The sequence below is a fragment of the Cylas formicarius genome, unplaced genomic scaffold (genome assembly GCF_029955315.1).
Source record: "Cylas formicarius isolate icCylForm1 unplaced genomic scaffold, icCylForm1.1 PGA_scaffold_10__41_contigs__length_53128322, whole genome shotgun sequence".
In the NCBI taxonomy this organism is placed as follows: domain Eukaryota; kingdom Metazoa; phylum Arthropoda; class Insecta; order Coleoptera; family Brentidae; genus Cylas; species Cylas formicarius.
In genome coordinates this window covers 3,612,081-3,639,979 of record NW_026844214.1, presented here as the reverse complement: position 1 = coordinate 3,639,979, position 27,899 = coordinate 3,612,081, and the positions used below count along the sequence as shown (strand labels likewise).

Genomic DNA, 27,899 nt, shown 5'->3' with positions numbered 1-27,899 from the left:
CGGTATAATGTCACATAAAAAATACTTAGAATTTTACGAAAAATCCAATAAATGGAGTAAAAACATACCCTTTGCGTTTAAATCCAGAAAATTTGGTATCTTAGGGAAAAAACATAAACGTGGCAACATCGCTTATATCACCATTGAATCCGGCCTAATACTAAATTTGATAAATTTAATAAATAAATTAAATAAATTAATAAATTAAGTCTGATAATTCTTAGATATACTACTGTTGCTAGGATTTTGATTAAACCTGTACATAAAGTATAAGATGGCGGCTAATGTTTTATCAATATTTATTTTTTAAATAAATCTAAACCGACGAGAAATTTAAGAACGCTACGTTTTTACTGAATTACATTGGAGCATGGTGAAAGTTAATTATTAATAACTGGAAACTTAGTATTAAATTTTCAATAAATAATTAAATTCACTTTCTAGAGTTGAGCATTAAAAAAAAGAATTTTCTTACTTGCTCCACACTTTTCATATTTTCTACAGATTTAATAACTGATTTAAGTAATACCAAATAGTTATTAATATCTCTTAAAAAAAACGTAACAAATTTGTTTAAAAATGATCTTTCCAATAATGAAAGCCTACTTCTAGATATAACATATTAAATTTCAGTGAAAAGCGTCCAACTTTCTAACTAACTAAACGTTATCTAAAAATGTTAGTATTGGAGAATGTTATGTTGTATTTAATGTTATTTCAAATAAATTAAATTATCAGATAAGTTTGTAGAATATTATGATAAGAAAATTCCAGGCAATGTTTTTTATGAATTTTGTTAAAAATTACGAAGTTTTGGTTATTTTTCTTAAAATTAAAAAAAGTGTGAAACATATAAGAATTATATTTTTCATATAAAATCGTATCTATCTAATAGTACTTCCAGGTCCCTTTCGCAAAACAATTCTGTTGAATTGGTGCTGTTCTTAAAGCCAAGGTTATTTTAAATTGAAATATATGTGACATATTTATTTTATCAACACTTTAAACTACATCTCCAAAGCATATAAACATATAAAAAAAATAAATAAGAACTATAAGTTCAGATTTTCACGAAATTATATACATTCACATGACAATTTTTTTAACAATCACATTTGATAAAGACACGGTGTTGTCGAAACAATTGTCATCTGAATATATATAATTTCGTGAAAATCTGAACTTTTAGTTCTTATTTATTTTCTTAAATGGATTTTTGTCAAGTTCAAAAATAAAATCAAAATAATTGTGCCATGCATATGGAAAATAGTCAACCCTACGTTTTTCATATTTTCCCAAATGCGTTGGCACATAATTTTGCTAGACATTTTTATACTGTTGTGGTTAGTTTTTATTTTAACAGAATTCTCAACGATATTTGCCTACGTCCGCAGTATTTGCTCTAAAAATATTGTAAGATCGATTCCTTACACGTTTACTTTGGAATGCCAGACGGTTTTTTGCTATATCGCGTCGGTTTTCTGCCGTTACGACTGGACAGATAGACATGGGTCGTAAAGGCGATTTGTGAAAGTCCCGGCTTTGACTTTATTCGGGTTTTTCTCGGTGTTATGACTTTCTTAACCGCTCGGCGGGCTAAGATATCGTTTTGAAATTGATTCCTCCACCACGATGTCAACATAAACTCGAGACGATGGTCTAAAAATATATTCATCGTTGAAATCGGGGTTTTTATGCACGCATTGCAGAGGTATTCTAGTTAAATTCAAACAAAATGGCACCCTTCATAGTCATTAATTTATATTCAAGAGAAGCACATTGCAATTGGAAAACACCAAAAACTATTGACGCTTCAATTACTTCGATAAATTGAAGCACCACTAAATTATGGACTCCATTCAGAGCAGTTTTGCAGTTATAGTGACGTAATCAAGAATGATCCGTATGTCTTAGCTATGTTGTAAATCGGGGGTATCTTTTTCCAAGTACTCGAATAAATGTTATTTATTGACCTACTACCTATAAAATGCGACATTTTATGCACTGAGCATGCAAAGTGCATTTTTTGAGCTACTTTAAAATATTAAGTCAATTTTCCTAGTTCCACTACAGCTTCTTAATGTACGTGGTGTGTTCAGAAAGTAGGACGGCCTTTGTTATTGGGCGGGCTACGTACATTTGATCTTCGATTGTTTTTGTAATGTTCGTACACATGTCCCTAATATATGTTCACAATTTGAGCCAGTTTCCATACTTTTTTGGTGAGACGGAAGCGTGTTTTGTGTCATCGGCTATTTTCTGCTATCAAAAAAATTTGAAACCAGGATTTTGCATAAAATTTTGTAAAAAAAATGTAATACAGTGCTGCAAAACACTTGAAATGTTCACCTTCACAACGGTATATAGTAAATCCACTTTGAGCAAAAAGAGAAATGTTTAGAAATGGTACAAGATGGCCGATGACGAACCTCGCTCTGGACGCCCCAGCACATCAATAACTGATGAAAGCGTTGAAGACGTGAAAGAAATGGTGTTGCACAACCCTGGAATTACTATTAGAGAAGTGCCTGAAGACGTAGGCATCTCTATTAGCTCGTGCCATTCAATTGTTTCCCAAGTGTTGGACAAGGAACCTGTAGCAGCAAAATTTCGTACGAAACTGTTAATTTTCAACAAAGGGACCGTCGCCCAAGAGCTGCCACACGACGTCAATGATGATCCTGATACGCTTAAAAAGGTTATCACTGGTGACGAATCATTAATCAAAGCATCAACTAACCAACCAGTCGTCCCAATGAAAGAACCCAGAATCGCCAAAACCGAAAAAAGCACTTTTGAGGGGATTGGGAACAAACCTTGGAAGGGACAACATTAATTTTGATGAATAAATAAATTCTTTTTAACAAAACTTAAAAGTCACCTTACTTTTTGAACACACCTCGTATAATATATGAAGTCGTCGTGGAAAACTATTTGTTGAGGGCTTCTATTCCTGTCTCGTATTTTATCCTACACAGACAGAATTTCTCTTTAAAAAAGTACCAAAATATCAAGTTAATTAGATAAATCATTTAAAATAAAAATTAGATGTGATATTCCTATAAAAATCGGGGTTTCTAACCTAATATTTCTATTTATTTATATCGCTCTATCGCGTATAATATATATAAGGTACATGGGACACTTTGGCCACCCGATTGGAAGGTTAAATGCAATTTCGATTGGACTCTACAGCATTTTTGCATTGTGCATTCCAACGAGCAAAATTAAAGATTAAGGGCCAATTAAATTTCCTAAAGTGTACTAGCGTTATAGAATAAAATGAATATAAATATACCAATTTATGCTGCATTTAGATTTCGAAAAGGCAAGCTTCGCTTTGATGTCCAAATGTTAAAGAAATCAAAGTGATTATTTTTTAATTAAATATTATTAAAATTCACAAAAAAAAAACACGCAACTTCCCTAGGAAACTATCAACAGGCTCCCCAACGCAATAGCTTCAGATTATCTTTTTCAAGTAGATTCAAATTATTTCCGCCAGAGGTCTCGTTTAATTTTTATAATCGCCAATACCGCTCAGCAATTGTGAACATCTTTTACATTGTTCCCGAGATCAGGCAATAACTCGTAATAATTTGTTCGGTCAACGCGTCATCAATCTTAAATTATTGGGCTATTATTAGACATTAACGTTATGTTTATGAGGAAATTTCTCTGTAAAACAAAGTTTGTTTTTCAGATTAGATCTATAAAATTTTAATAGTGCCATTACGTGCGAACGTTTCATTCGACAATGAAAATGTAAGTGAGGCGTGTATAAAAATCTTGCATTCTAGCTCGCATAACTAAACCGCGTGTCCCGTAGTTACCGACCGACAAAAATGTTTATGAAACAAATAAATTTAAAAGAACAAATGATCCTATACATTTTGAGAATTATAAATTTTTAAGAAACTTTGCACTATCCGTGATAAGAAGGGAAAAATATCTCGATATGGTTTGGGGGGAAAATATTATTAACCCTGAACTACTACCGTACTTTGCTATTGAGGGTCGAATTTGACCCTGCGATAGCAGTTGCGTTAATTCTATTTTAGTTAGAATGGCTTTTAATAGTGATAATGTTCGAATTGGCGGTGTCACAGTGTGACAATGTGTTCAACTGCTCTTTAAACGACCGACCTGAGAATGTGGAAGATAATAGTGACAATAATAAAAGTGATACAGACAATGAAAGTGGACACTCTGAACATGGTACAGCCTCAGAAATCCATCAGAAAGTGACGCAGATTACATAAGCGACGAAGTTGAATCAGACGCAACAGATATAAATGGGCTAAAAATCCTCCGGCACCATCAATATTATTACGCACCTTCCAGATTTTCGTGGACCTGCTTTACAATCAAAACCATCTAGTCCAATTGAATCGTGGTCTCTATTGATAACCCCTAATTTGTTAGAGTATACAAATGGACAAATTACCTACCAAAGTGCGAATTGTCGATTTGCCGATCATGTAGGCGATGCTTAACTCAATGCTTATTGTGTATTTTATATCTCTCTGGTTTATTCAAATCCAATAACGTAGAAGTAGAAGCACTATTTTCAACAAGTTGCTTAGGTAGACTAATTTTTCGGGCAAGAATGTCAAAGAAACAGTTCTTATTTCTTCTCACTGTCATTAGATTTGGTAGCATGTAACAAGAGAGCAAAAAAAGCCCAGTGGTGATAGACTTGCAGCAATATCCTATTTGTTCAACACTTTTATATTAAATTACACCTGTTCCAAATATGACACAATCGATGCAATGTTGGTTGGGTTTAGGGACAGATGCCCTATTAGGATGTATATGAAAGCCAAACCAGTCAAGTACGACAGCAAGATTATGTGTCTATGTGATTCCAAGACACATTATTTGATGAACCAAATCCTCTGAAGCTGTCCATACCTACCAGATCAGTACTCAGTTTAGTGAATCCATTTGCTAATAATAACAGGAATGTCACTGGTGATAACTGGTTCACTTCATTAGAGCTGGTTAATGAATTAAAGAAACTTGGACTTACATATGTGGGAACCATAAGTAAAAACATGAGGGAAATTCCTTCACAATTTCAACCCAATAAAAACTACGAAGTTGATAAGCGAGACAACGCAATAGTATAATATGTCCCTAAATCAATGAGCATTTGAAAATAAGATTTGCTATGCCCAATTTGTCCAGAGAACTTCGCTCAATAATCTCGAAAGCATTAGGATCTGAATATAATCGTGATGATCAGCCTAGACGAGAACGTCCTGTTTTAAGGGGTAGGTGCTACTTGCGTCCCAGGGGTAAAGATATCAAACATTCCACCATTTGCTCAGAATGTCATAGGACAATCTGCAAAACCCATTCACTACAACAAGTCACCTGTACTTCATGCCAAGAATCAGCACTATGTAAAAAATCAAATTCTATATTTTCAAAAATTATGTCAAAAATATGCGTGTCCTCTTTTTTTGCTTGAGATTTGAATATCTTTTTTTCTGTTACAGGTGAAGATAGTATTATGAGAATCCTATTTCCAGAGAATGGACTATTTGTTCCAATATTTTTTAATACTTTTTTTTGTTCTAATGAACGTTTGTTTTTGTTTTATATAAAAATGAAGGTGTTGTTTATTTATGTTCTAATATTTTTATTTTTTTGAAATATAAGTGTCTTTTTCTAAACATGTATCTTCTACATACTCATGCATTCATCAAATATAAAAAAATCACAAATTACATTTAAATAATTACCACAGTCAATCAAAAATTGGGGAGGGGGAGGTCCTTTGTGACCCCACGATAGTCGTTATGTAAGTATAAATGGGCGAGAGTAGTTCAGGGTTAAAAAAATTGGTCTTCGATAAAGGGTTTTAAAATGGGAACTGGCAAAAAAATCAGACTATACCCAGCATACTTTCTGATCCTAATAATTGAAATAATTGTTTCGATTCAGAACATTTCCGATTGCAATGAAAAAATAACTTTTTCTATTCCCGTTTGTAAAATGACTAATTACCCACCGATCTAACGTGAGGGAAGCGCCACTTTACCACGTCAGTTTGGTTTCCACGGATCCGAGCCACTTCGGCCATTTCCGGGATTTTACCGCACGGGTTTGGGAGCAATCGGATGTTATCGGAGATTTTACCGCAAGTTACTAAATTTTGACGTTTGTCAATTCTGATGGTCATGTCAGTGAATGTATTCGTATTGTTTTGCAAAAATTTACCCAAAAACTAATACACAAAAAAATGTTAAGCAATATATCAGACAATTTAAATACTACGTGCCATAAGCTACAATTAAAATTTAGTGGACTAGACAGAAATTTTGCATACCGTGCGCATGAACTTTAGTGGTTTTTATAGTTTTTATATTTGCCAAGACCAATTGTACGATTTTCAAGTATACATGTCTCATCAGTACAAACAAAACAAAGTTGAAGCTTAGGACCTGCTTTTTCTTGCGTATACGCTCCTAGAAATTTAATCCTCTCAAAAAGTCTATCCTTGAATGATTTTTCTTCCAATTAGAGTATTTTTTTAAAAATACACTACTTCATGGTCAATTTTAAAAGTTAAATAAACAACATAGCGTTTTTAATATTGTGTTTATTCCGTTGTTGATTTGACAACGTGCACAGTTAAAAAGGGACAACAGTAGCAGAACCGATCGGAACGATAACCGATTAGGTTTAACTGCAACTAGTAAATATTTTGTTTGAATGGTAACTAAATTTAATAATCCGAGAATCTGTTATTATTTTTATTTGGTTAAATTATGATTTTTTCGTGACGGTAGTAATAAAAAAAGTATATTATTCGACATCTTCGGTAAACTTTTTAAGTCACTCGGTTAATAAACACTCGCTCCGCTCGTATCCAATAAACCCGTGATTCTCCTTAGTTTTTACAACCTGGCTTTAGATGACCTTTTACATGGTCCGTTTCCATAAATTTTCTCCAAATTTTGCAATAAACAAATTCCCCACTTCTTCTTAAGTTGCCGTTTACCTCACTTGTTGCATAATATACTATTGTATGACAATAACCCAAGATCAAAATGTTATAATATTAAATTGAATTCGACAAATTTTCATAACTGAATGGACTCTACCGGACAATCAGCAGCAAACCTGATAACAGAGCACGGAATCCCATTTTAATGGTCAGGCGCCGTCGCAATGCCTTTTATTATTCCCCGGCTAGAGATAATTTACGCGTCTTTCGAGCGATTGGGACCACCCATTCGTCTAATCGAACGCACTTCATTTTCCAGACATCTGACAATGGATACTCGAGCTTCCTGCTCTTCCCCAACAATTTTTCCCGATCCTCGAATCTCCTGAATGAAATCGAACGGCCTCGTTCGCAAGCGCCGCTACACCCCGATGGAGTCTAGGGTCTCGAGACACCGCACTGGTCCGTTTTATTTTCAGTCCGGCTCTAGAAATTGGTCGCGTCAGTTCGCTTGGTCGTCGTCCGCCCGGATTCCGAATCACCTTCATTACTTTTTGTAAGTTTTGTGTCCCACCAAATGCATGTTTCGCTGCGCATCGTACAACTCGACGCTGTGGGCTGTATTGTATTATCGATTTGTTGTCGATGATTGACTTCACGGAAAACATTAGCCTCGATCCAATTAATGTTAATGCAAAAAGGAATGAAAACAATATAGTACATTTTTCTGGGGACGAACATTTATAAAAATCAATTTACATTTTCCTGAAAACGCCACACATGAACCGACTTAGACGACTCTGGAAAATCGAAAAATTGAGGGGCAAATCACCATCCAAAATAACATATTTCGCATTTTTTTTTAACTCCGTCTTAGCAACTATAACATTAACATTTTTTTTTCAAATTTAACCATCTATTTTTATAGCCGTCTTCTTTAGAATGAAAGGTTATAGTAATTGTTAACGGAAGAAATCTTCGAATTTTGCGACGTATATTCTTGCCTGCTCCATGGTTTATATGATTTATTTGGTTGTTTGCTGACACCAATGTTTAAACTGACTTCGAGTGGAACGTATTCCGTGCAGTTCAACTTTAAAAGACTTGTGCTTATATATTTTTAGCACGCTTGTGGTTACCAAAAATGCTGTTTATCAAAATTGGTAACGGTGCAACCAAAAGTCAAAATTTTTACGAAGTCTACAAATAACCCAAAAATTATTATTTTAAGAAAAATGATCGCTCACCGTCATTATTTTTTCGTCGGCTCTTTTGTGGTAAATAGAAAATGTAAAGTATGTTTCGAAAAGTAAATGCCAATACCAAGTTTCTTTTTTAAATCAATCACACAAGAACAAAAAGCATGTCAACGACGTTATTTTATTGCATATTGAAAATGTTCAACATCAACTACTTGTCAATATACTAATCCAAAACAATTTCCTATCTAATTCTAGTAAGATTTTGATCGAAGAAATAAGGTTTAACAATCATTTATTTTTTGCGGATGTTGTGCATGACTTTCTCTCATTCATCGAGGATTATTTGTACTCATACGATGTACGATGGAAAAATTGCACAATTCGATCATAGTTTCACAAATCTGTAGTCTGCGGTCGGGATCATCTTTGTTCAGCTTGGGTGGTATGTAATCGCAAACGCAAGGCTGTTACGAATCCGAGCCAGTTCGGATATTTGCGGGATTTTACCGCACGGGTTCGGGAGGAATCGGATGTTTTCGGAGATTTTACGACACGGTCTGAATTTTGTCGTTTGTCAATTCTGACGGTCATGTCAGTGAATGCATTGTTTTGCAAAAATGTACCCAAAAACTAATACACAAAAAAATATTATCAGACAATTTAAATACTACATGCTATAAGCTACAATTAAAATCATGTATAACTTAAGTTTCCCACATAAAGTTTACATACCGTTCACATGAACTTTAGTGGTTTTTATAGTTTTCATGCCAAAGAAAAATTATGATGCATGTGTGGTGGTATATTTAAGAAGCTCCTGCACCTTATCTCCATAAGGAAGACGAAAAAAAGTTAAATACAAAAAATGTTTGACCCAAAGCATATATTTTATTCACAATATTTTTATCTATTTGTGTGTATTGTGGGTGTTCAATTGCAGCAGACGAAATTCTAAGTAGTTTTTGAGAAAAATAAACTTTTCCATTTTTTTTCCGAAAAACAGGCCTTTACACTTGAAAACCAAAAAAAAGTGGCTAATATTTAGTGTTTTGACCTATCTATGTCTATTTTACATAAATATGTAATTTAACATCTTATTTTGTTTAAATTAAACACCCTGTATTTAGAACTTTTATCGGGTCTGGGATTTAATTTTCTACCTTTTATAACAAAACTTGGTAGTTTAGAAGTTATGGATAGTTAATGCAACAACTTGTGTTTTTAATTTTATATCTAACTAAAGGTATATAATATTCTATTATAAGTTTTTCTTAAACATAAATTGCTTAAATTCAATACAAAATCAACAAGTAATACAAGTAAATAGTACTTATAACTAATTACAAAACATTTTTAACATAACCTCCATCTATGGCAATACAAGTAATATATACCAATTTTCGCAATAGAATTTGTAATCGCGTCTATTGTATTCAGTTTTTATACTCTTGCCAAATTCTCATTTTTAAGTCCTCAACACTATTAAAGTTATTTTTATACACTTCGTTTTTTAAGCAGCCACATAGAAAAAAGTCCAGTGGTTTCAAGTCAGGGCTCCTCACCGGTCAATCCATGGTCCCGTACCGACCAATCCAAAACGGACTACGTCGATTTAAACAATTTCTAACAGGCACATGATAGGCCGTCGGGCAGATTATCAAGTGGAAATCAATGGAAATATATAGTTCTCCAATAAATTTAAATATCTCTCACCATTCAGAACAAAGTCCTGTTGGGATAATTTCTGAAGTAGCAAAAATTTGAATTGATGTTCGTTTTTCACGTCTAGTAGGACAATTTTTGAAAGGGGTTTTCAATTGTTGACTACCTCCCAACTTTCAAAATCACGAACAATTCGTGAAAAAATATGATTCCTGGATACCCGTCTTGCAGAATACAACAACTTTATTCTCTTTGAGCTAGTACTCGACTTTTATTATTTCTTAACATAAAACTAACCAAAACTAACCACTTCTATGGATCAATAACAAAAGTCTACAATTTCAATTCATTTTTCTCCAAAATCTCGTATGCTATGCAATGACAAAAAATATTCACAATAAAGTCAATAATTATAATTTTTCAACATATTGTCCTGGTAGAACGGAACACCCTGTATGGATAAAAATGCTACAAATACAATACATATTTAGGGTCAACCACTTTTTGTACTTAACTTTTCTTCCTGAGTGTCGGTCGTACTTACCGCATCTGAAGTAGACCACCCTGTACGAACATGTTTCTTAAAATCCAATACCTGATGTATAACAACTTATCGCAGCCGTTTATTTTATATTCCATTTTTTTAGTTTAATTTCTTAATTATTGAATGATGTTTTAATTACTAGACAATATAACTCAAACAACAAAATCTTATACATATGCTACAGTTTCACTGATTCCACTAACTTCTCAATAATTTCACCGATTTCACGAAAACATAATGCACCTGTTATTATGTTATTATTGTTATTATTAAAAATTCCAACAAAATCTTATACATATTACAATATACAATTTCACTGATTTCACTAATTTCTTAATAGTTTCACAGATTTCACGGAAACATAATGCACCTGTTATTATTGTTATTATTTAAAACTCCAACAAAATATTATACGTATATTACAATTTTATTGATTTCATTAATTTTTCAATAATTTCACCTATTTCACCGAAACATAATGCACCTGTTATGATGTTATTATTGCTATTATTAAAAATTCCAACAAAATCTTATACATATGGTACAATTTTACTGATTCCACTAATTTCTCAATAATTTCACCTATTTCACCGAAACATAGTGCACCTGTTATTATGTTATTATTGTTATTATCAAAAACTCCAACAAAATCTTATACATATCTTACAATTTCACTGATTTCACTAATTTCTCAATAATTTCACCGATTTCACGGAAACATAGTGCACCTGTTATTTCACTAGTGATTTATCCTTCTGGGAAAATTTACTTCTTTGAAGCAACGCTTTTTCGAAATAGTTTCGATGGCGATTCCGATTTTTATTGTTGTGCGGTCCTAAAGTGCAAATAATCATTTCAAAAATAATATTGCCCCCGAGATGACTTTTTTTAAAGGAAGGGATAATGTATCGATGCCTTGAGATTAAATAAAAAAGGTCTAATAAATCTTTGTTATCTGAGAAATTCCAAAAATGTTTGTGAAATCTTAACGTATTTCTAAAATTTTGTTGAAAGCTTGGAGTAATAAAATGATGCTTAAATAATAAAATGAATTTGTTTGTGTGTTATTTGTAGTTTGACGTAGCAGTACATAAATATAAGTATTATTATGAGTATTAAACCACCTTTATTGGTGTTGCAGTTTGCACTTGAAGTTCAACACACTTGGCTTTTTTCAGGTTGTAAGATATTAACCATAAATAAATAGGATTTTGATGTTTGTGCAGTTTTGTAGTGATTTTTGTGTAGCGGAAATACTTCAAAAGTATTATCTATTACAGACACTTTTATGAGATGGCGACATAATCCAATGTGCGACATCATTGTAGCTAGCAAAAAATAAAAAAATCAAGGTTCTAGATTATTACGTATTATCAGATTTTTCCAAAAATTTCTATTAGTTGTTAATTTTTACTTAGTTTGAATAAGTAATTTAAACTTGCTTGGCAGAAAATGTCCGACTGTTACTAGCAAATTTTTAATTCATATATTTTATTATATTCTGAAGTAATATATTATTCTTGATATTTTATAAAGAAAAATTATTTTTTTTACGTTTTAAGTCGAAGTATTTTTTTAGTTAAAAAAAAAAAAGTTCGTAATGTTCCCTGAAAATAGCTTTGCAGAAGTCTCCTAAACTCTCATTATAATTAATAATAAATTGACGACCTCTGTCGGAAATGCGAAATTACGAAGAAGTAGCAGGAGATTAAGACTAGATGAAGGGTGGTGGTTTAAGAGACTAAACGTATTGTTAGCCCACGTTAACTAAGTAATAAGTAGTACCAAGGATAACTAACTCTTCGTAACCTTTTTATTATAGGACTTGATATGGAATTTATGTGGGAATATTGATTGATTGATAGTGATAAATATGTTCTGTTAATTTTTCAAAGAAACTTTAAACTTGTTGATGAGTTGAGATGTTTTGTTTTGTCTAAGGTTATGTTGTTTTGTTGTAGAGCTGCGTCGAATTGAATCAGCTAAGTCATTCATAAATGACGAATAACGAAGCGACACCATTTAATGAAAATGAACATTCGTCGCAAATATTGCTAAAAAGCTAAATTCAATTTTGTAAGAATGGAATTTATGCTTATGTAAAACCGTGCTTCGGGAAACACCCACTTCGCTAGACATTTGTGCGATTGACTGTTGTTAGTGTTTTTCGTTGGCAACTGATCCTGCTTCAAAATATGTTTGCGTTAATTCGGTTACATACTTTTGAGTGGCAGTTCTTGAGTGGTGAACAGCTTTAAACTGTCTAGCTGTGACTCTTCCAGATGTATTTTTTTCGTAGTCCACTTTATATTTTGAGCAGTATTATCATATTTTGACAAAACAAAGTTTGCTCTGACGTCCTATATGGGATCTAAAGCCAGGTTTATGCAAACATTAACAATCATCAACAATCAACAACAATGTACAAATAGTTCTGGCAGAAAAATCTGCTTTGGTTTCCTTTATAGACCGCCGGATGCAAATCTTTATGAAAGCTTAGATTCGTTAGAAAATAGTTTAATCAATCTTCTACCTCAATTTGACTACGTCATTTTTGGAGGTGACTTTAATGTCGATTTCTTGAACTGTGACAACCCGGTTTTTAATTTATTTAAAGCATTGTTAAGCAAATACAATCTCTCACAGCATATTAACTTGGCTACCAGAGTGACACAGACCTCTCGCACCTTGATTGACTTAATTATATCCTCCTCACCTGACGTGGTCTGTAATCCAGGAGTTTTGGATATGACTCCGGTGTCTGATCATCATTTAGTTTTTTGTAGTATCAAAATTACTAAATTTAAACAAGCTCCGTTTATCAAAACTTATGGGGATTTCTCTCATTTCGATTATAACACCTTGTTAGCTGACTTGCATCTAATTAATTGGGACTGTATTTATTTGTTTGATGATACCGATCTTATGGTTGATTTCTTTAATGCTTCTTTAAAAACTTCCAAAATTACTAAGGCTCCGGCTCCATGGCTCACCGACAATTTAAAGATGATGATGAGACTGAGAAACAAGGCCCTGTCAAGGTATAAAAAGAGCAACTCCGAAATCGCAAGAAATGAGTACAAAACGTTAAGAAACTGGGTAAATATGGCAGTTAAAAATGAAAAGAAAGCCTACTTGAAATATTCTTTTCAGCATGATCGAAAGAATTTTTGGAAAACTCTAAAATATCTTAATGTTAACACTGCGAAAAACCCCCCATCGGGGGCTGGTGATTTTGGAAACGCTCAAGATTTTTGTAGTCTCTGTTTCAATGCTTCCCAACCTAATGGTAATCGCTACGATTCGCTCATTGAACACACTTATGCTAATAAATTTTTGGGAGATCATGGTGTGCGTTTAGATTTTGAACCGGTTACCTCAGAGGAAGTCGAGAAAATAATCTTGGGCTTTAAGAGCAATGCTGTTGGCGCTGATGGTGTGAGTTTGAAAATGCTTCTCTATCTAATTCCATATTTGAGCCCTCACATTACATATATTATGAACAAATGTATCTTTACCGGTAACTTTCCGACAGCCTGGAAAGTAGGGCGTGTGGTGCCCCTTCCCAAACGCACTTCTCCTAGCCACATATCACACTTTCGTCCTATTACTATACTGCCTACAATGTTGAAAGTATTGGATTCTATAGTCTGTAGGCAGTTGGTGTCCTTTTCAAAGAACAGTGGGCTTCTACCCTGCACTCAGTCAGGCTTTCGTGCTAACCACAGTACTGCCTCCGCTCTGCTGACAATTGTGGATGATTTGTTTAGAGCTCACGCCAACTTCGAAAACACTTGTTTAATTCTACTGGACTATAGCAGGGCTTTCGACACCGTTGTCCATAAAGTTTTAATTGCTAAGCTTAGATATTTTGGTCTGGGTGATGTAACTTTAATTTTTTTTTAAAACTACTTTGCAAATCGCGTTCATAGTGTCGTATTGGCTGGCGAAGCTCCCAAGTTTTGTGTTGTATCAGAGGGCGTAGCCCAAGGGAGTATCTTAGGACCTATACTCTTTTCTTTATACACGTCCGACTTTCCTAGTTTTCTCAAACATAGCAAGACACATGAATATGCGGACGATACTCAGCTTTATCATTCTTTCCAATCGAATGATCTGGATCAAGTCGCTGCAAGGCTCAATGAAGTCAGTCGAGTCTCCGCCGCCCATGGATTGAAACTTAACGAATCAAAAACACAACTGATGGTATTTGGACGGCGTCGGGAGCAGATTGTTAGTAATTATGATTTTATAGTGTCTTTATCAAATGACATTTGATAAAGACACGGTGTTGTCGAAACGATTGTCATGTCATAATATATAATTTCGTGAAAATCTAAATTTTTAGTTTTTATTTTTTCCAAACTACTCCCCTAAGTTTTTGAGCCAAGAAGTTCTTCTCCCCCTAGGTTCCTTCTGCCCTTGATCCTTCATTCCATAATGTTCTGCAGTATCGCATATATAAGTCCTCTGGTTATATGACCAAAGTATTCCAATTTTCTTCTTTTTAGAGAGTTAACTATTTCCTGTTTCGGGGTTATCTGTAGCAGTTCCAGATCGGACACCCTGTCAGTCCATGAGATTTTCAACATTCGCCGATAACACCAGCTTTCAAAAGTTCCGATCTTATCTATATCTGCCTTTTTCAGTGTCCATGCTTCTGACTCGTAAAGCATCGAAACGTTCTTAATCTTAATCCGAAATTTATATCTCTGCTGCAAAGAAACTTTGTGATCTTTACAAATGCACTTCTGGCTACCTCTATGCTACTTTTTATTTCATGAGACTGCTTCATTGTTTCGTGTAGCCATGATCCTAAGTACATTTATGACAGCTTCCTCCAACTGAATCGTTCTTACTGTTCTTGGTTTCCCTATAAAAGCAGTAGACCTCTTAAAAGTATCCATTTCACCAAGTCTGTAGTGAATATTAACAAAAAGTTGTATGTTAAGTTGCGGACGGTGGGGGCATCTTTCTTGATACATTCTTGAACTCTTTTCATCAAAACAAACAAATAATTTTTAAATAAACTGTCATGTTATTGTTATAAACAAAAGAATTACTGTCACTTAGCAAAGCCCACTTTGCCACTTTACGTTTTTTTGACTAGTAATTTCTAGATTAAATTGCAGATTGTTTCTTAAATTTTCCTATTAAATTGCTAGTTTAATTTAAAAAAAAGTACATTTAAAAATGGTGATGTAGAAAAGCTAAAAAGGACCGCATCAATGCTAATCGGAAATAATTAGTGTCTTTGCAAAAACAAATGTTTATGTTTATATAAATTTTTCGTCATAAAAACCCGCGTATTATTATGCTTATATTAAATAGCTATTAGAGTATTCAGTATCTTGTACAATGTTATTGTTTATCGTCGGTAGTTCTAGTAAATCATTAAAAATACTTCTAAACTAAGCAGACTCAACTTTTATTTATTTTAAAAATAAAAACATAATTTTTAACTTTTAAAAAACAACTTCAAAATAATTAGTAACAAATTTAGAAGACGGTTGATCGTTATCAGCAGGGGCCCCCACACATAAACAGGGCAAGAAGAAATTTAACATTGCTTTTAACTCTCTTCTCGTGGGTGGAGCCATTTGATTTGTAAGAACGCAAAACTTTTTTTATTTGACAGTGACAGTATTAGAAATACGAAAATAATAAAGTTTTCATGACAACATGGAGTCCTAAAATAAAAGTGCTTATGAAACTAACCGTACTTGTGAATGTTGTTGATGTTCGAATGGAGACTACCTAATTAATGCTTGATTTAAAAAAAGAAAAACGCCAGTTTTTCAGTCGCTTTTTCATATTAGTGACGCCTTCAGAATTATGTGGGTGGATAGTTGTCATTGAAATGTTCTGAATATTCGAAAATTTCTGCACGTAAATAACGCAGAACAAGAAAAATGATTGGGAAGGGGGGAGTCCGTAGCTATCGTATTATAAAATTCATTTACCTACGGAAATTAAAAAATCCGAAACATCTGTGGTCTTTTGTAAAGTGTAATGTACTTTATATTCACAAGAGATTTCGTGCTTCAGTCGTATAACATCGTGAATATGATTTTATTTTAATACTATTTTAGAAACGAATCAAGGCTTCAGTCCATCGGCAATAATCAGAACAGTTGCAAAATCACGTCCGTTGATAACTTGTATATAATTGTATCATTTGTTATCAAACTTTACATCTAAATTCTGCCTTTCAACAAATAACGTTCATTTTTAAATCAATAAAAACTAACAACTGATAGAAATTTTGTGAAAAAATCTTACAATGGGGAATAATCTGGAACCTTGATTTTTCTTTTCGCTTACAGCGATGATGCTGCTGATTAATTTATATCGCTATCTCACAATAGTGCTTATTGTAGATAATATGTTTGGAGGGCTTGCGTTACACGAAAATTCAATAATAACGTCTCAAGTATCAAGTGATTTGTAGGTTGACTATCTTGCCTGGTATAATATTTATTTGGTAGTTTCCATATTTATGCAAGAATTTTTTTTTTCGTGAATTTTGAATATTTTCCGGTAAATTCAATTTTCATTTGAAATTTCGCGGACTGCTTGGAAAGCTGGATGATTGTCAATGTATTTTGCATTCTTTTGACTTAACTATCGATTAATCGATCGATCGATTAATCGATATTGCATTGAGATGGCAATAGCAATGTTGCTTGCAGTGAAAATGGTTGCTATTATACAGGGTATTTCGTATTTATCTACCCAACTCTTGTATTTTAAACGAAATACCCGACATTTCGATTAAATTATGGAGTTTGGAGGTTTGCCAATACTTAAGTCCAATAGTTTCTTAGATATTTTGATTAGTTAAAAAAAATAAAAAATGTAACATTATTTAGAAAAACAATTAACCTTTTTTGACTCTTGGTATTCGCAATTGGTATGTATGTATCCAATATTCTTTTATTTAATTTTTATTATTATTTATTATTATTTTATTTAATTTTATTTTATTTATTTAAAATTGGATATAGGACACATTATACAAGAAATGTGCAGCATTTTTAGGAGATTTTATTAAGCATATATTACGCAGGGTGTTCTAGTAAAAAATATATAACTTTTATCTGTGGGTGATTTCTGCCACACCCTGTATATATAGAAATATGTTTTGCAAATAGCTATTTTGTATCAACTCATTAAAGTCAATATTGAATTATATAGCATAATTGCAAACACAACGCCATTATTAACTACTGAAGGGAAACCCTTATGCCTTATATAAAGGACACTTAAGAATTTGACAATCAACTTGTTTCATACAGCGGGTCCAATATGTAATTAGGGTTTCCATTATTTTAAATATTATATATATTATTTTATTCACGATTAGATTATATAAATCATCCATAAAATCAAAAAAAAACTTAACAATGAATGAAAGGAAGGCATTTTCGTTCAAGTATTGAATAAACAATAGTATTCTTGCTTTTTACAAAACTTCTGGATTCCTCCTGCATCGGTTTTTGTTTTGTTTTGTTCTGTTGGCTTCTGCAGAGCTTAATTGAAACTCCCTAGCATTTTACTCTGTAGCTGCTTCTATATTGTTGGAAGGGGGCGGAGCTAAATGAGGGGCATAAACACCGTCTCGGATAACGGATTCCCATATTGTATTATAGATTTCTATAGACTCTTGGATTTGTCGTGGGTAGAAGAATTGATTACATGCAATAATTTTAGTTTTATCGAATGAAAATGTATATCCGGTTTCGTGATTGTGTTTGGCAACTGCTGATAAGTTTATTTGTCTTAATCTTAAGGCACTTTCATGTTCTTTGAGCCTAGTTAATATTTTTCGTCCGTATTTTGTATTTTAAACGAAATACTCGTATGTATATATATATATATATATATATATATATATATATATATATATATATATATATATATATATATATATATATATACAGTGTGTCCAAGATAAAGATGCACAGCATGGGGATCTCGGAAACTATAAGAGATACAGTGTCGGTTAAATTAGACAAAAGTTGCGCATTTTGATACCGAACAAGATCCCGTTTTACAAATTTGAAAATTCCAAGCCGTTCCGAAAATATCCGAGAAAAACCGAAATATTGCGATTTCGTTTTTATTACTTTTTAAAGCTATTTGAAAAGATATGAAAAAACGGAAAACACTTTTCCATTGTCACTTTTTAATCTCTCCAAATTGACGTTAACAAATTTTCATTACAACGTTTCGATTCCATGGAACCACCATCAACTTTGATTTTTCTTATGGGACGGAAAAAAAGTACACACAGTATTAGGTTGTGCTTTTCATTGCGAATTCAACGATGTACGATACAATACGGTTACTTATGTTTTTATCCAGAAAAATGGCTTTTTAATACATTTCTAGTATTTTATTGTAGTAGGCCATGAGATCCGAACGATGAAAGGCAAAAGAAAATGGTTGACAAGTTCGAGTTAATGTGTTTATTTATTTACTAACTCTAACTGTTCATTTAACATAACAACTAAATCCAACAAGTTAATGAAAAACAAATTCTATAACAAATGTTCGAATAGATGACCTCCATTTTCTAGGCATAAGTACGCCCGTCTCACGGTAGACTCCAAAACACGACTTAACATTTCAGGAGTAATTTTATTAAACGCTGCTCGTACTGATTGACGTAATTGTTCCTCGTTGTCAAAACATTCTTTGAATACCTCATTTTTTATGTAGCCCCATAAGAAAAAGTCCAAGGGAGTTAAGTCCGGGGACCTTGGAGGCCAAGGTGTTTCACTGTAAGTCCCAATGTATTTTCCATCAAACCGTTCAGTTAAATATTGGCGAACTTCTCTGGAGTTATGGGCTGGGGCACCATCTTGTTGGAACCAGCAGCCTTGCACAGCGCCTAGCGGTAAATCATCTAAGGCATCTTCTAAATCGTGCCTCAAGATGTCAAGGTACCGCTCGGAAGTTAAGGAATTATTATAGAAAATAGGGCCTATAATCTTGCTACCAAAAATCCAACACCAAATATTAAACCCAAAGCGAACTTGATGTCTGGATAGTCTATTAACACGTGGATTTTGTTGCGACCAATAGTGTGTATTGCGCCTGTTATAAATACCGTTATTGGTCACCATACTTTCATCAGACCAAATCACTTTATATGGAAAATTAAAACTCTCATCACACATCCTGGTATACCACTCACAAAAATGTCTACGTCGTTCGTCGTCACCCGGTTTTAATCCTTGACATATTCTGAATTTGTAAGGCTTAAATTCATTTTTCCTTAAAATAAACTGAGCTGTAGATTTAGCTACCCCATTCTGGTCTTCAATTTCTCTGGTAGAAGTTTGTGGATTTTCGATAACAGATTGTAGAACAATGTATTGGTTTTCTTTATTGGAAGGTTTTTGTCGGGATAATGCAGGCTTCTTAAATGATCCATATTCTTTCAGATTAAATAACAAACGCCGAAAAATACTCTTGTCAGGTTGTCTCCGCTCTGGGTATTTGTTAGAATACATACGCTTGGCTTCCACACAATTTCTTTGGCATCAGATGTAGCAAGACAGCATATCACATTTTTCTTCGTTTGTAAAATTACCTCCCTCCATTGTAGAACAAAATAAATTAGAAAAAGACAACAACAATAAAAATACAAAAACAATAACTAAAGGAATAAACTTATGATCGACTGATAACAAAGACAAATAACATTAATGTGTCATTGAAATTGACTGGATGTCATTTTGTCATGGCCTACTCCATTTAAATGCTGAAATGTATAAAAAATCCATTTTTCTGGATAAAAACATAAGTAACCATATTGTATCGTACATCGTTGAATTCGCAATGAAAAGCACAACCTAATACTGTGTGTACTTTTTTTCCGTCCCATAAGAAAAATCAAAGTTGATGGTGGTTCCATGGAATCGAAACGCTGTAATGAAAATTTGTTAACGTCAATTTGGAGAGATTAAAAAGTGCCAATGGAAAAGTGTTTATATATATATATATATATATATATATATATATATATATATATATATATATATATAGTTTTGGCCGCACATGCATGGAATACTGTAAACTCCTGGCATCTGAAATGGAATTTTGTCTTTGACGGATCGAAGATGTTTAGAGTTTTTTGGATAACTAAAACTAAAATTCTTGAATGTAATCAATTCTTGTACCAACGAAAAACCCGAGAGTCTATTGAAATCTATAAGCAACCTAACAATCCAAACCGCGGCTCAGGTCTCGACCTGCCACCCATATGGGTTCTGACAAAGCCAACAGGATGATTGGCGAAAAGTTAGCAAGTTCGACTCAACAAAAACCGACGCCAGAGCAATCCAGAAGTTTTGTGAAAAGTATACAGTAGGCTGTGGACGTTCCTTTAAAAATGAACAGTATGCACCTGATGATAATGTGCATATCGATATAAATCAGTTAAGACATCGTCAATACAATTCAATTATTCTTCTCTAGTTTGTGAATGCCTATAGTTCAGCAGTTCAGCAGAAAGTTGAAATTCCAGAGGATATAAATCGGATGATCTGGCTGGCCAGTTTCATTCCTATATCAAAATTTTTATATTATGAAAGATAATATTAATAATAATATATTAAATTAAACATACTTAGCATAGTAAGCGAGCATATGCACAAGTTTCAGGTAAACTTATGCATAAATAAGATATTTTGTAAGATACCCTACATAATAGTAATTATTGTTGTAGCACTCAGCACATTCATACAAACAATTTTTCATTTAGTGGTTTTCAATTTAAGTTAAAATTCTCCATTAAGAGTGATGACAATTGCGTTAATATAAGCCAACAACTAAAATTTGTTATAATGTATTTTACAAACATGAAATTAAAACGGGACGAAACAAATCGATTCTGTATTTAATGACGATTTATTACAAACGGCATTCGATATTAAATCACCCGATGATTTTTCATTAATAAGCGATTTCCGGGTCTTAGCGAAGAAATCAATTTCCACTTGAGCAGCGTTTAATTGCAAAGTGAAGAAGACGAACCCGAATCGATTTTAGCTTACGTTTTAGAACGTCTTTCGAGAATTACGAGCCAGTCATAAGGCGGAGACTTAAAACACGTTCGAGGTAACACTTGAAAAATGAGGGAAATTCCGATAGATGTGATGTAGATAGACTATGGCAAGGTAAAGCTTATTCGATTGGATATTGATTTGATATTATAATAGATTAATTTTTTCTAAGTAAATTACATACCGACGATCAATATATCATTAATGTAGGGGAGCCAGCCATTTCTTAGCGTAACACGAATGTCCTTATAACAATTGTAATTGACCGAAAAATAAGCAGAATCCAGCAAAATTGTTTACTCGTTTTCTCTGTAATCGCGGAAAACAAACAAAAATTACTACTATGTCGCATAGTGGCCAATTACATGGCAAAAATAACCTTAATTGAAAATGGCGTGAGGTCTGCAAGTTTGAACTTTATTTAACCCATTTTATCCCAGTGGTACGTCAATACACCACCTATTCTATGATTTTTTTTGTCATATCCAGGAAACATTTTTGAACATCCATTTAGAAATTTTATTATTATCACTATCAAAGGACATAAAATCATATTATATATGACTTCAAAAGTTAACAAAAGCTGTACATAATTTTGTATCACATTTTCAAGCAAATCCAAAATAGTTTAGAAAAATATTTTTGATTTTTATTGCCATTTTTGTAAGTCTGTAGCATGTAGATTACATCGCAGAAAACATACATTGCAAATACTATATTGATTATGCTTTATTTTATGAAAATATTTACTGGTTCGTGAGTGCACCACTGGTTTTTTTCTGTGAAACAAAACTCTGTTATTGCAAGTGTAGACAAGTCAGCGCATGTAGAATAAACATCCAACAATTAGCGTGTTCTTTAGTATTAGTTTGTGCCTTTTGCAGTGCACGTTACAGTTCGTAAAGTATGGCATTTTCGAGTTATTTGGCTCAAAAGGAATTAGAGGCAACTATGGAGTCGTAAGTGTTATTTGGATTCCATTACTTGTAAATTTATGCTAAAAATAACACGACTGACGAAGAACGCGATAACAAAATCTACAAGAGAACTCGAGTTACATACACCGAGTGATACAGCTGTCCTTCAACAGTCCTGTAATTCATCTTAACTAGTGAACCTGAATGGGACTCATCAGAATGATGCTTCTACTGTCAAATGGAAGAAAGGTCAGATTGAGTACACTCACACACCTATATCTGATGAATTTGGATCATGTGAGGAACTAAAAAATGGGCTTTCTGGAAAAACTCCGCTTGAAATATTTTTTATATTTTTTCATGACGAAGTGATTGATTTGATTTTAAAATTTTCGGTAAAATATGCCTCAAGACAATAACCGCCATGAATTCTCGTTGTCAAAAAATGAACTTTTAAATTTCGTAGGCATTTTATTGTTCTCGTCTCGTTCATTGTCACATATTTAGCATTACTGGTCTACTGATGAAGACAAAGGAATTGATCTTACGATATCAAGGTCACCTCATGATTGTTTATGTAGAATCTGCCACAGTCACAGAATTTACGGTGGTAATAAGTGTAATGTGTATTTACATACTTCATGCTTTGTAAAATACCACCAAAAATGAAACCGGGTGTTACCAGGGGTGCGCTCACGCATTATAAAATAATATGCGTTTTTTTGTATCAACTCAGGATCTATTTGGAAAACAATTTACTTTTACCTCTTTTCTGTCGAATTTGAACTTTCGTTTCTATATTTGTGTATAAATTATATGTTACACGCACAAGTATTTTTTAGTATGTTTCGATTTTTTATTTTTTTTTTGACACATGTAATGTATTCCCAAGTGCAACAAAGTAAATAATTATAGAGCAAAAAAGTTTCTTTTTATGCTTGGGATAAAATGGGTTAGATTCGACTTGTCAATTAAATATTTATTAATCAGAGAATTTTCGGTGAGTATTTCATAAAACTGTTCTACAAATTTAAATGCAAGAAAGGATTTTCAAAAGTTGTCAATCAATAGTCAGTTTACACCTATTATTAACTATGTAGTTAACTAGAAAGGTTATAAAATCCAGTCAGAGCAATTGCACAGTTACGTCATACGATGACATCTTTATCTAGTGCATTTTATCAGAATTTTCTTTGTCATTTTTCAAATAGTTATTTATGGTAGCCATATAGCTAAGATATACGAATCATTTTGATAACGTCACTATACACACAACTGCAGTGACTGGAGTATAACTTCGTTATTGTGTGCACCAAATCCAAATCCATTTCCAAATTATGTGTCAAATTTGACTCATAATTCCGAAGTATCTGCAAGTTACGATGTTAAGCAACCAGCAGCTTTGCGTGTATTAAAAGAGGAATAGTTTCATCGCCAAAAGATTACTAAGAGCTGAACGAAAATAATTCCGTCTTGAGACAACAGTTTTGTGAAACTGATAGAAATGTGCCACTTAAATCTATTTTTTCATTGTCAGATACTCTTTGGTGATGGAGCTACGATTTGTTTAAATGCTTTGGTAAATCAACAAATAAAACATCTACAAAAAATGTTTGGGCTGAGATTTAGAATAACAAAATTACTGGACCTTATTTCATAGATGTAAATCTTACTGGAGTCTGACATTTACATTTTCAATACAACTTAATTGATACTCTCGCATATTCTTTTCAAAAACAAATTCAGCCTGATAGATAGATGTTGTGGTTCCAACATCCATTATATTGAAAAAACAAAGCATTTTACTGAGGTAACCTAATTTTCGTCAACATGGTATCCGTTTCGTTCACAACTAAAAATGGTGAAAATGTGCAACTTAAATCTATTATTTTATCGTCAGAATACTCTTTAGTGATGAAGTTTTGATTTGTTTCGATGCTTTCGTAAAATCTTGCTATAGACTGATATTTACATTTTCAATTAATTCCTGCTCTTGCAGATTCTTTCCAAAATCCAATTCAGCCTGATGGATAGATGTTGTGGTTCCAACATCCATTATATTAAAAAAACAAAGCATGTTACTGAGGTTATCTAATTGTCGCCAACATGGTATCTCTCTCGTTCACAACTAAAAATATAATCATTTTTTGATAAGACACACCTAACCTAACGCAAGAACGAAATTTCACATCAAAGGAAAACCAAACGATACTGGATTTTTCCTGGGAGGATATTTATAACCAGAAATGTACAAGCGACAACTACAAAATTTAGACATACGGCAAATTAATGAAAATGTCCTAGTGTGAGAAGTGCTTTTAAACCGATTAGAGTGTCAAGTTAATGTTGGGCATTTTCAGCACCTAATAAAATAATTTCTTTGACGTGCCCTCTTTATATAAAATTTCTCTCAATTTTACTGACTGTCGATCTTGTAATTATATGGAAAAAATTGCAAGCTTTTTTTTTGGGTTCTCGTTCTGTCTCCATGTCCAAGAGAAATTTAAATTTTTATGGCTGAAATTTGACACAGAATTCGAAAATGGATTTTAAAAAATGGTAAAAAAGAACATGGTATCGTCATCTACTTTAGACCCGGCCCTTATATTTTCAATTTACTGCAAACTAACCAAAAAAAAATTATGAGCCATTTTTCTTAAAATCAAAAATCTGATTTTAAATGAATCTGAAATTCTTTTCAAAAATAAATCGTCCTCTCGTTTTTTTAGGAAAGATTTAGAAAGACTCAGAAAGACAATCATCATAAAATTCATAAATTTGTTGTAGTCAATGTTTAATCGCAATTAGATCTGAGTGCTGACAATTTATTTATTAGATACAGATTTTTAAACAATTTTCTTCTATATTAGTGTACCTCCACTTATTGCAACTAAATAACGCATTTAATCAAATTTAAATCCATTATAAGTGGTACACTTAAAATGATATCCTTGCCCTATGGACACAAAGGCCTCATACGCCAAAACATTTTGGACGGAGAATCATATGCCAAAATAACACACACACACGCACACACATATATTTAAAATATCCCATTAGCGCGAGAATTTCATGACTGCATGTTGCACAAGACGGGACCACCGTGCAGCCCTCGTAATGCCCGTAATCTTTCATTCTTCTTTTAGACACCCCGCCATGGTGCGTAATAATTCCAGTCGCCACTGGGGGCGCCACATACACCGCATAATATTGAAACAGCCACTTTTATTTCTCTTTGCTTGTAATGACCGCATTCGATTGGCTGCTCGCTGTTTGTTTGGAACAAAACGTTAGACTAATTAATGAGTTAATTAATGGAACTGTAGAACCAAGGCGTTGGGTCTCGGGAAACTGCTTCTGTCAACATCAGATTTCTGGGACGGCGGTTAACGCAAAACGGATCTCGTCTACATTGTCCGAAACCACGTAGATTGGTATCGATTTGTTTTCATCCGAAATTATGTAAACAGAAATATTGTTAAGCGGATAGAGATCTGATGTAGTTGCTTGTCGAAAGTTTACCGTTCGACCTCGGTAAGAATAAAAAATATTGCCGAAAACAGAACGTTTCCGTACATCGAAAGACGTTTGATAAACGCAATCGCAATTGTAAGTGGTGTGAAATTTTCGTCTACATCAGGTTTAATTTTAAACAGTTTCGTTGGATATTGATTTCGCAATAGATAGATAAGCTAGGAGAGCCGTACTTTAGAATACCGCCGCCATATGGAAAAACGCAGGGAAGGATTTTTGAAGGTTTCGGATACCTTCAGGGACTTAAAGATTGTTTATAAAAACAGTCTCAAGATAAAGAAATAGGGTTGTAAATATCTCAACGAGGTAGTCAAACATTATCAAAATAAGTACAACGTACCTAGGGATGTAAAACAAAAAAGTAGCTCATAAACATCTCAAAATAAACAAACGGAAAATCCCTGCAAACGATATTTCATAAACGGAACCCACTGCATATTGTGTGTCCATTTAATAGAACTTTTCCTTCTTATATCAAAAAATATAATACTATAATCTGTTTATTTATGCTCGTTGTGACAAAAATAATATAACAACATAATCCTTTTAAAAATATACAAAATTTGACTACTATTTTACAAGGTCAGGACATAAAATTTTAGTGTAATGCGATCAGACAGTGAAAACACAATATTTTAAAAAATGTGAAATCAATCCAAAAGCCCAACGGTAAGAGCATTCTTTAAGGAACCACGTGGGATGGTTCTGACGGAAAGACGGAGAGAAAGAAGTGGTAAATATCTCAGCGAGGCAGTAAGTACAGGGTAGAGCGTTTAGGAGGGGGTTATACCTTATCTCGGGACCTACGGTGGTTACAAAAAAATGTAAAATACAATAGTTTAAAACGACTTTTTTTTTATTTTCCTTATAGTCACTTTTTTATATAGAGTGTGTTAAAACAACGTTACATTTTTGGATAGTCCTTTCATAGACAAATTCAACGATATATATGAGTATGGGTCTTTGTTGATGCACCGTTTTGAACTTATTAGCGATCATCTTCAGAATTCGGATTATGTTTAAAGCATCACTGCTGGGCAGGTTGCTAACTTTTTAAACTTTTTTTCATCTATTATTTTTACAAAAATAATGCTTTTCTTTAGGCAATGATCAAATTTAAAATATTTTCTTAAAATACACTGTGTTGAAACATTCCGCAAAATGATACTTTTCTCAATTTTCTTAAATGAGACACCCTGTATATTATTAATATAATAGCCACTTTAATAGCAATTTCAATTATATAGCACATTACGGGTCTCTGACTTATCGTTCTGGCTTAATTGGCAGATAAAATTAAAAACTGGGTATAGCTCTTTATCAACTTGTTCACAACCGTTTTAGAGCATTCTTAAAAAGTCATATAAAAAACAGAATATTACGCTTTGCACCATGTTGCCAAATTTCGCAAATTACTCATTTCTACGTTTAAATGTCAACGTCAAAGGATTACAAAAAATTAACACTAATAATTTCATATTATTTACAAGTAAAATAATTAAATTGAAAAATATTGATCATCACCTACAGAAAAGCATTCTGTTCGTAAAAATAATACATGGACAAAAGTTTAAAAAGTTAATAAGCAACCCAGCAATGATGGTTTAAACATAACCTGAATTGTTATATAGATCGTTGAATTTGTCCTTGAAAGAACTATCCAAAAATGCAATAAATTGTAGGGTCGTCTATTCAAAAAAATGTAATTTTGTTTTACCACCTTGTATGTAGTAAAGTGACGCTTAGGAAAATAAAAAAATAAGGGTCATTTCAATTCATTCAATTCAATTTTTTTTGTAACCCCAGTAGATTTCGAAATAAGGTATAGGCCCCTCTTAACCGGGCCACCCTGTATATAAGCTATTAGGTACGAGTGACAGACAAAAGGTAGTTTATATACTTTTATAAAAAAAATGTTGTTTCAATTCTGTTGCCTTTTGGCAATGTCAAAACAAACCTCGTCACGTGACTTTTCTTCTTATATCTAAAGCGCAATAATATCATTTA

At 33.0% G+C, this 27,899-nt stretch overlaps 1 protein-coding gene across 1 annotated transcript in view; it reads left to right on the top strand.

The window, feature by feature from the left end:
• The first annotated feature begins 7,387 nt into the window (after window positions 1–7,387).
• The window catches only part of LOC132699254 (calbindin-32), a 369,234-nt gene continuing 348,722 nt past the window's right edge, over window positions 7,388–27,899 (top strand). The window contains exon 1 of the mRNA XM_060665886.1: window positions 7,388–7,514. The gene's annotated coding sequence lies outside the window, so the exon portion shown is untranslated. The remainder of the gene's footprint in view (window positions 7,515–27,899) is intronic.